Source organism: Chiloscyllium plagiosum, unplaced genomic scaffold, assembly GCF_037043375.1.
Source record: "Chiloscyllium plagiosum isolate Xiang-an unplaced genomic scaffold, Cpla_swu_hap1 HiC_scaffold_39, whole genome shotgun sequence".
NCBI lineage: Eukaryota > Metazoa > Chordata > Chondrichthyes > Orectolobiformes > Hemiscylliidae > Chiloscyllium > Chiloscyllium plagiosum.
Window position 1 is genome coordinate 76199086 of NW_028270177.1, and position 12257 is coordinate 76211342.

The 12257-nt window shown below is 45.6% G+C and overlaps 1 long non-coding RNA gene across 1 annotated transcript; it reads left to right on the plus strand.

Moving 5' to 3' along the window:
* The first annotated feature begins 960 nt into the window (after positions 1-960).
* On the plus strand, positions 961-7576 carry LOC148138773 (uncharacterized). Its single transcript, XR_015753780.1, has 3 exons — positions 961-1005; positions 1945-2051; positions 7474-7576. It is a non-coding gene; the product is annotated as an uncharacterized LOC148138773 (long non-coding RNA).
* Positions 7577-12257: the final 4681 nt, after the last annotated feature.

Below are 12257 nucleotides of genomic sequence, written 5' to 3' on the forward strand. Positions count from 1 at the left end.
TACGAAGAGGCAGGCATAGCTGGGGCCCATGCGGGTGCCCATGGCTACTCCTTTTGTTTGGAGAAAGTGGGAGGATTGGAAAGAAAAGTTGTTCAGGGTGAGGACCAGTTCGGTCAGTCGAAGGAGGGTGTCGGTGGAAGAGTACTGGGTGGTACGGCGGGAAAGGAAGAAGCGGAGTGCTTTGAGTCCTTCGTGATGGGGGATGGAGGTGTACAGGGACTGGATGTCCATGGTGAAGATGAGGCGTTGGGGACCGGGGAAGCGGAAATCCTGGAGGAGGTGGAGGGCGTGGGTGGTGTCACGAACGTAGGTGGGGAGTTCTTGGACTAATGGAGACAGGACCGTGTCGAGGTATGCCGAGATGAGTTCGGTTGGGCAGGAGCAGGCTGAGACGATGGGTCGTCCGGGGCAGTCAGGTTTGTGGATTTTGGGCAGGAGGTAGAAACGGGCGGTGCGGGGTTCCACAACCCCGCACCGCCCGTTTCTACCACAACCCCGCACCGCCCGTTTCTCCTCCGATTCCTTGAGGCTCCATTTCATGTTTTTTTTTGTTTCCAAAGAAGAACGTGATACAATGTGTTAAAGATCTCAGATGTTGTGAAAAAGTGGTGTTTATGTACTGATTCAGGTGGCATTGATTCATCAATCACAGCTATACAGTCATGAGTAGGAAGGCAATTCGCTCCATAAATAAAGGAAATCTACTGCAGAGCTCACACAAAGGGAATTCTTACCCTCAGCAAACTCTCCCATCACATTACCCATCATATCAGCTAAAGCAGGACACACTGCGCATGCTCTAGCCAACAAAGGAACCCCAGGTGATTGATGTCAGCACCGGGCCAATGAAAGGACGGTGGGCGGAGTTGGAGGACCTAACGGGCGGTTGGTCCTCCAACCAAAGTGAATGAAGGGCGGAGCTAAACTAAACCATGTGATCATCCTCGCGCGCGGCGCAGAGTCGCTGTAATGAATGTTCGGGAAGTTATGGAGAGAAAGGATACGGTAAGGAAAGAAATAAATGGGGAACTGGAGAAAAACTGTGTTGCTATGAGCGGAGAGGTTTTACAAACAAATTGTGCACGTCGGAAAACACAAATTTGAACGTCCCAGTCCCGTGTTTGTGGGCGGCACGGTGGCACAGTGGTTAGCACTGCTGCCTCACAGCGCCAGAGACCCGGGTTCAATTCCCGACTCAGGCGACTGACTGTGTGGAGTTTGCACATTCTCCCCGTGTCTGCGTGGGTTTCCTCCAGGTGCTCCGGTTTCCTCCCACAGTCCAAAGATGTGCGGGTCAGGTGAATTGGCCATGCTAAATTGCCCGTAGTGTTAGGTTAAAGAGGTAAATGTAGGGGTATGGGTGGGTTGTGCTTCGGCGGGTCGGTGTGGACTTGTTGGGCCGAAGGGCCTGTTTCCACACTGTAATGTAATCTAATCTAAATGGGGAATTGCCGCAGCACGGCTGCAGGCCTGAGTGAGCGCCGCCATCTTTATTCGGGACAATGATTCACTGGACACGTGCAGCGCCGCCATCTTTGTAGGGGGCAAGGTGCAGCCAGGTGCATGTGCAGCCTTTCTCCAGTTTAGAGTTATTGGGATCATAGCAGCCAATACTGCTCTGATTCACCACTGGGCTCCCTCATCACCACTTTGTCAATATCTAGCTTCCTCAGTCTCGAACCATGGGTGTATTTTTGGTCTGTTTACGACTGTATTGTTACTTTTATAGACCCTTTGTAAATTAGTTTTTCACTGCGGCCTAGCCCCTGACCATGCTCTGTTATCAGATTATTTTCTAAAATATTTTTGACAGTCAAGAATTCTTTTTTCCAATAAGCAAGTGTATTTTCCTTCCATTTCTGACTATCAAATTCTGCACCATTTTCATTCCCTGTAATGCATTTTGCACTCCCTGAAACATCAACTGTGTTTCTCCCTCCACAGATACCAGTGATTAATGCCAAAGCCCTGTTGCTTGTGGAGAGGATGATGTTTGACTTTCTTGTACAGCTGCAGTTTGTGTGGTGAAGGTGCTCTCACAGTGTGGTTGGGTAAGTGGCATTTTAGGTTATTTTCAAATCATCACTGTTGCTGAATGAATAATGTCCAAATCAACAACAGTTCGTATTTTTATTATCATGCTTATAATTTCACAAAAATACTATTGAGAACTTTAGATATAAGGCCAGAGATGGAGATATTAGGTCAGGTGACCAAAAGCATTGCCAAAAAGCAGGTTTTGAGGGATGTCTTAAAGATGGAAAGCAGACCTGTGAGGTTTTGGCTGCGAATTTCAGATCATGCTGCTTCAGCAAATGTAGAAATAGCCACACAGGTGAAGTAATGAATTAACAAATGGTTGGGAGTCTCGAAGAAAATGGGTTGTCAAGGTCTCAAAGTGTGTGTGGTGCAGGGAGCTAGGGATTATCACATTCTGGATCAGTAGTGCTGGAAGAGCACAGCAATTCAGGCAGCATCCGAGGAGCTTCGAAATCGACCTTTCGGGCAAAAGCCCTTCATCAGGAATAAAGGCAAAGAGCCTGAAGCGTGGAGAGATAAGCTAGAGGAGGGTGGGGGTGGGGATAGAGTAGCATAGAGTACAATAGGTCAGTGGGGGACGAGATGAAGGTGATAGGTCAGGGAGGAGAGGGTGGGGTGGATAGGTGGAAAAGGAGATGGGCAGGTCGGACAAGTAAGCAAATGTGGCTGTAGTAGCGGGTTTGTTTCAGGACGTGGTTGAAGAGCTTCAGGGCAGAGGAAATGATCTGGGAGTTGCAGTGGGAGAGAGACTCCCTGAGATTCTTGTAGAGAGAGGAGGAAAACTTCTTCAAGGCAGGCATCCTTTAGAGGATTCGCAGTAGGGATAATACCTTAGGGATTATCACAGCCAGGAATTAAATCAAGTGTGAGAATTTTAAATTTAGGGATATTGGCCAGGTGCTGGCAGGTGAGACTAGATTGGGTTGGGGTATCTGGTCGGCATGGATGGGTTGAACCGAAGGGTCTGTTTACTTGCTGTACATCTCTATGGCTGTATGCTGTTGATTCTAATTAGGAGCCTTTTGATGAATCAACAAGCAGCGATTAAGACTTTCTTGAGATTACAAGGAGGTTGAATGTGGGAAGCTGGCCCTGAGTGTGTTTGGAAAACGAAGTCTGGAGATAACACACGATGGATGAGAGTTTCAGTATATGAGCTGAGAGGAGGGTGGAATCAGCTCGAATTAGTGGTCTTGGAGTGGGACTGAGCTGTCACTCTCACCTCACCTCTGGGATTCAGCTGGTTGCCAGATTGTGAATCAGGGCGGTACCACAATTGGGACCCGAGTTGCCATGGTGGAGCCTAAAATGAGTGTCGCTTAGCTGGCTGTTGCTGAGCAGCTGCTGCTTGGTAGCCCTGTAGATGACATTTTCCATCACTTTACTGCTGATCGAGTGTGGAATGAGAGAGGGAAATTGCCTGGGTTGGATTGCCCGGTGTTGTTGTGTTGAACATCCCTGGGCAATGTTTGTGTTGAACATCCCTGGGCAATGTTCCACATTGTTGGTAGATGCCAGTGCTGGAGCAGTATGTGGCTTGGTGGGTAGCAAGTTCTGGAGCACAAGCCATCAGTATTATTGCCAGAATGTTAGCAGGGCCCATAGCCTTTGCACTACTTTACCATTTCTTGATGTTATTCAAACTGAATCAATCTGGCTTAAAACTCACATCTGTGATGTTAGAAACCATTGGAGAAGGCTGAGATGGATCATCCCACTTTGCACTTCTGGCTGAAGATTGCTGCAGATGCTGTCATCTTATCTGGTGCATGGATGTGTGAGGCCCCTCCATCAGTAAGGGTGGGGATTTCTGTGATGCTTCCTCCAGTGAGTTGTTTAATTGTCCATCACCATTCACAACTGGGTGTGGCAGAACTGCAGAGTTCCGATCTGATCCATTGGATGTAGGATCACTTAGCTCTGTTGCTTACTGCAGATGCTGTTTGATATGCAAGTAGTTCCGTTTGATAGCTTCACCAGGTTGGCACTTCAGTTTTAAGTCTGCCTGGTGCTGCTCATGGCATGCCCTCCTTTCCTGTCCATTGTGATGGGTGAGACCGGGATTTACAAACCCATGAGATTACAGATTGTGCTGGAGTACAGTTCTACTGCTGTTGATGTCCCACAGTGCCTCAGAGATATCCAGTTTGAGATCCTACATCTGTTCAAAGTCTGTCCCCATTAGAACGGTGATAGTGTCACTCAACACAATGGAGGTTTTTCTCAACTTTAAGCCAAGACTTTGTCTCCAAAGGAAATGTGTGATGGCCGCTCGTACTGATACTGTCATGGCCAGATGTATCTGCAGCTGGTCAATTCATAACAATGAGATCGAGTATGTTTTTCCCTCTTGTTGGTTCCCTCACCACCCGGTGCAGACTCAGTTGAGCAGCTATGTCCTTTAGGACCTGGCCAGCTCAGTCAGTAATTCTGTTGCAGAACTAGTCTCGATTGTGGACCTTGAAATCCTGTACCAAAGAGTACGTTTGACACCATTTTATTGCCTGAGTGCATCCTCCAAATGTTGTTCAACATGAAGGAGAACTGATTCATCAGCCAGTACAGTATATGGTAATCAGCAGGAGCCATGAGACATCCTGGTCTCCGGAGTCAATGCTGTGTACTCCTAGGGCAAATCCTCCCTGTCTGTACACCACTGTGCCACCACCTCTGCCTGGTCTGTCCTGCCGGTGGGACAGGACATATCCAGAGATTTCAGGAGAAAGGGAACACTGCAGTTGCTGGAGATCAGAGTCAAGAGTCTGGTGCTGGAAAAGCACAGCAGGTCAGGCTGATGAAGGGCTTAGGCTCCAAACGTCGATTCTCCTGCTCCTCGGATGCTGCCTGACTGTTGTGCTTTTCCAGCACCACATTCTCGATATCTAGATATGGTGATGGTGGTGTCCGGTCATTGTTTGTAAGTGATGATTCCGTGAGTATGACTATGTCAGGCCGTTCCTTGACAAGTCTGTGAGACACCTGTCCACATTTTGACACCAAAAACCATATGTTAGTGAGGAGGACGTTGCACCATCGAGAGCGCTGATTCTGTGGTTGTAATTTCTGGTGCCTTCTTAGATGCCACATGGTCCATCCAGTTTCATTCCTGTGTTGAGACTTTGCAGTGATTAGTACAGTGAGTAGCTGGCTGGGCCGCTGACAGGTTGGCAGGATTTTTTTCGCCATTGACAATGGTTTCATGGAGATCAGGAGATTCCTAATACGTTATTTTTTCTCTTGAATTCAGATTCCACCATCTGCCAAGATGGGATTCGAACCAGGACTTCAGTCATTTGTTTTAATATTCTGGATAAAAGCTGAATACATCAGGTTTGTTCACTCATTTTAAATATCACTAACCCTGGTTTTGTTTCTTTGTGAAACACTGTCCATCATCCTGTCTCCTCCATCCTCCCCTCCAACAATGAGTGAGGAGCACATGGAGTTTCTCTGTCACTGAGACTGAGATAATCCGATCTGCTGTTTCTCTCCCTCCCACTAGCCCACTGAGCCAAACTGCCTCAGGTGATGTTCCTGGTTTTTGTCCTAAACCTGCATCTTTCTCCATCTCTTGTCAAGCCTTATCAGAGCTTAACTTGACCCTTTACTCTAATCTCACTAAACTCACTTTCCAACACTCTTTCCTCCGTTGCCGCCTCATCACCCCCCCCCCCCCTCGCCAATTCATAGATGTTGTTCCTTGTTCTGTTTGTTGGTCTTTTCTGATTATGTCCTTCTCTCCCATTCTGTGAAAAACTAATATTTGACCTCACCGTTGTTGGAAAATCCTGCTCCATCTCCACACTCCATTTCCTTTCTGAATTCCTTGCATTTGGTGTCCCTCAACGATCTATCCTTGGTCTCTCCTCTATCTCACGTACATAGTGCCAGGAGGTGATATCGTCCAAAAACACTGTGATAGGTTTGACATGTACACTGACGATGCCCAGCTTTCCCTCCGCATCATCCATCTCCATTACTCCACTGTTACTCAGTTATCAAACTGCTTATCACATTCCCACTACTCGATTAGCTGCAATTTCCTCCAATGAAACATTGTCACGGTTAAACCCATTGCCTTACCTTTACCTTTCTGCTGAGCCCCTCCCTCTCACTGGGAACGCTCTGAGACAGAACTACATTCTTCACAATATTGCTGTTATATCTGACCCCAAGATGACCTTCTGATCAGACATCCACACAATCACAACACCAGGAATTCCAGTCTCTTAAACGTTGCTTTTCTCCACCTCACCCCAGCTCCATTGCCACTGAAACCCGTTACCCGTGTCTGTGTCGCCTTAACCTTGAATCCAAAACAGAACCCTTGATTCCGTGACACAGAATCTGGTTTCAATCTCCCCTCTCAGTATTTACCCTCAGACACATCCTCTCTGTATTTATCCTGTCAAACCCCTAAAGAATCCCATCTGTCTCAATGAGATCACCTCTCTTTCTCCAAACTCCAGTGAGTAGAGTCCCAACCTTTTCAGCCCTTATTTAAAAGATAATGCCTCCAAACCAGGGATCATCTCATTGAATCTTCCCTGAAATGCCTCCAATAATGTGACACATTTCCTTATCTAAAGGGACCAAAACTGTTCTCATTACTGCAGATATGGTGGTCTCACCAGCACTTCCACACGTTACTCAAAGGTATATATTCCAAACTCTAATACTAAAAACGTTTGAAACAAAACATTCCATTCCCCTTCCTGATTCCCTGTTGTAACTGTGTGGTAGCTTTCTGTGTTTCCTGAACAATTACCCATGGTCCCTTTGTTGTGCAGCTTTCTACAGTTTCCACCATTTAAATAGTACTTTGTTCTTTTATTATCTCCTCCAAACTGAGCAACTTCCCACTTTCCCAAGTTACACCCCATCTGGCAACTTGTTGCCCCCTTCTCCTGTGCATCTCTCTCTTTTCATAATCCTCTTAGACCTTTACAGTTATGCCTTTTCTAGGAGATATCCCCCCTTCCCATTCTTCCAAACATTTACTGGGAGCACTGGGCAGTGGGAAGCAGACAGAGTTGCTATCTTTTTAGGGATACGCTTTGGAGTGATTGAGAGGATCTTCCTACCCATTGGTCAGGATGGAGACAACTTGCTCATCCTTAGGCATTAGCCTTTCACACCCATGTCTTATTGATGAGGCAGAGCGGCAGCACGGAATGAAAGAAAAGAAAGTAATTCTTGTTCCCCATATCTCACTGACGCTTGGATCATTTTCTCCAATGTGTCAAAGAACTGCTGTGTTCAGTCACATGAGATCTCAAGTTGGAATCTCCTAGAAACCCACAGATTTCCCCCTTAGTTGACTGCTGATGTCATCAAGGGTAATATGTACAGTCATCCTGGGCCACGAGGAGGGGATGGTGTGGGTTTCTAACTTGAACTGGTAGTGACAGATTTTATAAACTTGTATTACAGGATATTACAGGTGGACATTCAGATGGTAATCTCAGTAAATATTCTGCTAAACTCTGATTGAATTACTCAGTATATCAGGACCTGGATATTCGCATTGTGTGAGTGAGTATTGTGTTCCAGATCAATCCCATTTGCTGCTTAAAAATTCTCCTTTGAATCATCGCATTCTCGCAAAAGGTCTCCCCAAACCTTCAATGTGTCATGTAATCCCTTTATGGTGACCTGATGAGTGTAAGGTTTATTGTTCGAATGTGTAATTTTTGTATAAGGATGTCTCAGAGAGGGAGCTGAATATTCTTAAAGGGGAGAATAACCATTTTGAGGGGAGGCCGTTGTTTATTGGTATCAATGACATAGGAATAGAAGAGTTCACATTATTGGATCATTGGAATCTCTTGTGGGGTAGAATTGACCTCCATCAGAAGGATGGATTGTACCTGCACTGGAAGGGAACAGTTGCTCGTGCTATTCAGGAGGCATTAAACCAGTGAAGGAATGTGGGTAAACCCAGAGAGAGAGAGTGAGGAAGAGCTAAGTCTGATGCTGGTACAGTTCAGACGTCAAACAGTGAAGGCAGACAAGGGCAAGGCACAGAATCAGCAGTTACACTGCATTTATTTCAATGCAGGAGGCCCGGTAGGTCGGGCAGAGGAGCTCAGGATATGGTTTTGAACATGGCACTGGGATATTATAGCAATTGCAGAGGCATGCCTCAGGGATGGATAGGACCAGCAGCTTTATGTTCCAGTGTATAGATGCTACAGCAAAGATAGAAAGGGGGCAACAGAGCAGGGGGAAGAGGTATTTTTGATTAGGGATAACATTACAGCTGGGCTTCAAGAGGGTATTCCTGGGAGTACATCCAGGCAGGTGATACAGGTGGAACTGAGAAATAAGAAAGGGATGATCTCCTTATTGGGATGGTACTATTGACCCCCCCCCCCTTTCCCAATAGTCAGCAGGGAGTTGAGAAGCAAATTTACTAAGAGATGACTTCTCTGTAAGAATAGTATGGTTGTGTACAAGACTTGACCTTTTTTATTCATTCACAGGATGAGGGTGTCACTGGCTGGGCCCAAAGGGCAGTAAAGAGTCAACCACATTGCTGTGGGTCTGGAGTTACATATAGGCCAAACCAGGTAAGGATGGCAGATTCCTTCCCTGAAGGATATTAGTGAATCTGATGAGATTTGTTTTCGCAATAATCAACAATGGATTCATGGTCTTTAATAGATTCTTACTTCCAAATTTTTATTGAATTCATATCCACTCTCTGCCGTGATGGTATCCAAACCCTGGGCCCCAGAATGTTATCTGGGTGTCTGGATTATCCATCTAGTGATAATCTCACGAGGTCATTTGGCAGGATGAGTGACTGAGGTATCCGTGGGGCAGCACATCAGCACCAAAGATCCCATGGTCTCTGCGGAAGATAGAAAGGGCTGGGGAGGGAGATATATCCCTGGTGGTGGGGTCTGACTGTCGGTAGCGGACATAGCAGAGGTTACTGGAGATTAGTGGGTGGCAGGTGAGGACCGGGGGAATATATTCTTATTGTGGTTGGAGGGGTGGGGGGAAGGCGGAGGTACAGGAAGTGGAGGATATGCGTTGGAGTGCATTGTTGATCAAGTGGGAGGGAAATCTGGTCCTTGAAAGAGGAAACCTTTCTGGGATGTCCTGGAGTGGAATTGCTTCTGCCTGGAGCAGATATGACAAAGGCAGAGGAATTGGGAGTACAGGATCACGTTTTTACAGGAATATACTCGAGGGTAATCAGGAGAGCAAAAAGGGGACTTGAAATATCTCTAGGAAATAGTTTTTAAGGAGAATCCAAAGAGATTCTACAAATACATTAAGGATAAAATAATAACCAGACGGAGAATAGGAATTCTTAAAGATCAACAAGGCCATCTATGGAACAACAGGAGGTGGGAGAAATACTATGCTATTCTATTCGAGAGAGTTTGGAGAAATAAATAGTGATCACTTGAAAAGTGTCTAGATTACAGAGGAGGAAGTAGTGGATGTCCTAAACAGTAGCAAGGTTGATAAATCCCTGGGACCTGATCAGGTGTATCCCAGAAATTTGTGGAAAGCTAGGAAGGTGATGGCAGTGCCCGTCCCTGAGGTATTTATATCATTGTTTGTGACAGGTGAGGTGCTGGAAGATGGGTGCCATTATTTAAAAAAGGTGGTAAGGAAATGCCCGGGAACAAGAGAACAGTCCACCTAACGTCAGTGGTAGGTAAGTTGTTGGAAGGGATTCTGAGGGACAGGATTTACATGTATTTGGAAAGACGAGGATTGATTAGGGATAGTTAACATGGCTTTGTGTGTGGGAAATTGATTAATTTTTATTTGAAGATGTGACAAAGATGATTGATGAAGGCAGACTGTGGACGTTGTGTATATGGACACTGAACGATGTTTCACAAAGCAGACTGGTTAGCAAGGTTAGATAACAACATGAAATGGCGGGAGAACGAGCCATTTGGATACAAAACTGGCTTGAAGGTAGGAGGCAGAGGGTGGTGTTGGAGGGTTGCTTTGCGGACTGGAGGCCTGTGAACAGCATTGTCCTGCAGGAATGGATATTGGGTCCTTAAATAAATGACTTGGATGTGAATATGAGATATGGTCAGTGGGTTTACAGAAGACACCAAAATTGGAGGTGTAGTGGACAATGAAGAAGTGGACAATTTCAGAATGCAACAGTATCTTGACCAGATGGGCCATTGGAGCGAGGAATGGCAGACTGGGTTCAATTTAGACAAATGTAAGCTGTTGGATTTTGGAAAGACAAATCAGAGCAGGACTTGTACACTTAATGGTAAAGTCCTTGGGAATGTTGCTGAACATAGAGACCATGGAGTGCAGGTTCATTGTTCCTTGAAAGTAGACTCGCAGGTAGGCAGACGAGTGAAGGTGGTGTTTGGTATGCTTATATTTATTGGCCAATGCATTGAGTACAGAAGCTGGGACGTCAAATTGTGTGGTTGGACAGGACATTGATTAAGCCATTTCAGGAATTCTGTTTGAAGTTCGAAATTCCCTGTTCTGGAAAGGATGTTGTGAATCTTGAAAGAGTTCAGACAAGATTTACAAAGACTTTACTAGGGTTGGAGGATTTGGACTACAGGGAGAGACTGAATAGGCCAGAGTTAATTTCCCTGGAGAGTCAAAGACTGGGAGGTGACTTCATGGAGATTTATAAAATCATGAAGGGCATGGATAAGGTGAACAGCCAGGGTCCTTTCCCCCCAGTTAGGTGGGATCAAAATAAGATCACATGGGCTTAAGTTGAGAGGGCAAAGATTAAAAACGGATTTAAGGGGCAAAGTTTTCAAGCTGTGTGTGGTGTATGTGTGGAATGAGCTGCCAGATGAAATAGTGGAAGCTGATACAATTACAACACTTGAAAGGCATCCGATTGGGTACATGAATAGGAAGAGTTTCCAATGATACGGACCAATAGCTGGCAAATGGGGCTCCATTTGTTAAGGATTCCTATTTGGCATGGACAAATTGGACCAAAGGTCTGTTTCTGTGCTGTACATCTCTATGACACTAATAAATGAAAATAAGATGTGTTTCTCTTTTGTGGAGAGCTAGCAGAAGCACAGATAATTGTCCTTGGAGCTGAGAAGGTTAAGCAGTGATTTTGACCAGATGCAAATTTGTTTTTAGGATATCTAATCTGCAGAGAGAGTGGAAATGTTAACAATGTCACAATTTTATTAACTATTTTCAGGTAATTGGCAAATAATGTGAACATTATTTTATTCTGTAAGTTCTGAGTATCTGGAAGAGTCTGAATGGCAGCTAGACACAGACTCAGCAGTTATTCACAAACAGATTTGGAATTTTACTTTTTAAAGGAAGATTTGGGGGGCTATGGGCAAATGGGAAGGGAATTGGGACAGATTTGCAGCATCTCCAGAGGGAGAGGGTACAGCCCAAATGGGCTGAATAGCCCCAGCCCCTGTGCTCTGTGATACTGCCCCATTGACTGTGAATGTTGTAGCTCATCCCAGGGCAGAGAGAGGCAGGATCCCACCACTCGCCTACAGAGGGCGGTACTGGAGGACCAGGCCATACCAGTTTGTCTTCCAACCAATCAGAGTGAATGAGGGTATCCTCAAGGCTGGAACTAAAGAAACGCACATATCGCAGAGATTTGAGAAACTGGAGGACATGAGATGGGGAGCGTTCTGTGGCTGGAGAGGAATTATATAAATAAGAAAGAGTTGTGAGGCTGGATGAGGTGGCAGTGATCGGGAGAGTTGAGGATGGAGGAATTTAGAGTTAGTGAGGATTAGAGTCATAATGTTATACAGCAAGGAAACAGGCCCTGTGGTCCAACCAGTCTATGCCAACCATAATTCCAAACTGAACGAATTGTACCTGCCTCCGCTTAGTCCACATCCATCCAAATATTTCCTAATTATGTACTAATCTGAATGTCTTTTAAATATTGTAATTGTACTCACAGCTACCACTTCCTCTGGAAGTTCATTTCGCACATGTATTTTTTTAAAACCCTAATGTCTTTTCTCACATCTTTCTCGTTTCTTCTCAAAATGAATGCACCCGAGATTTGAACCCCCCTCTCCCTCGTCCATTCACCTTATCTACACTCTTTCTGATTTTATAAACGGCTAATAAGGTCACCCCTCAACCTCCTGCACTCCAGTGAAAAAATTCCCAGCCTGTCCAGCCTCTCCTTAGAACACAATCTCTCCATTCATGGCAACATGCAGGTAAATCTCTCCTGAACCAGCTCC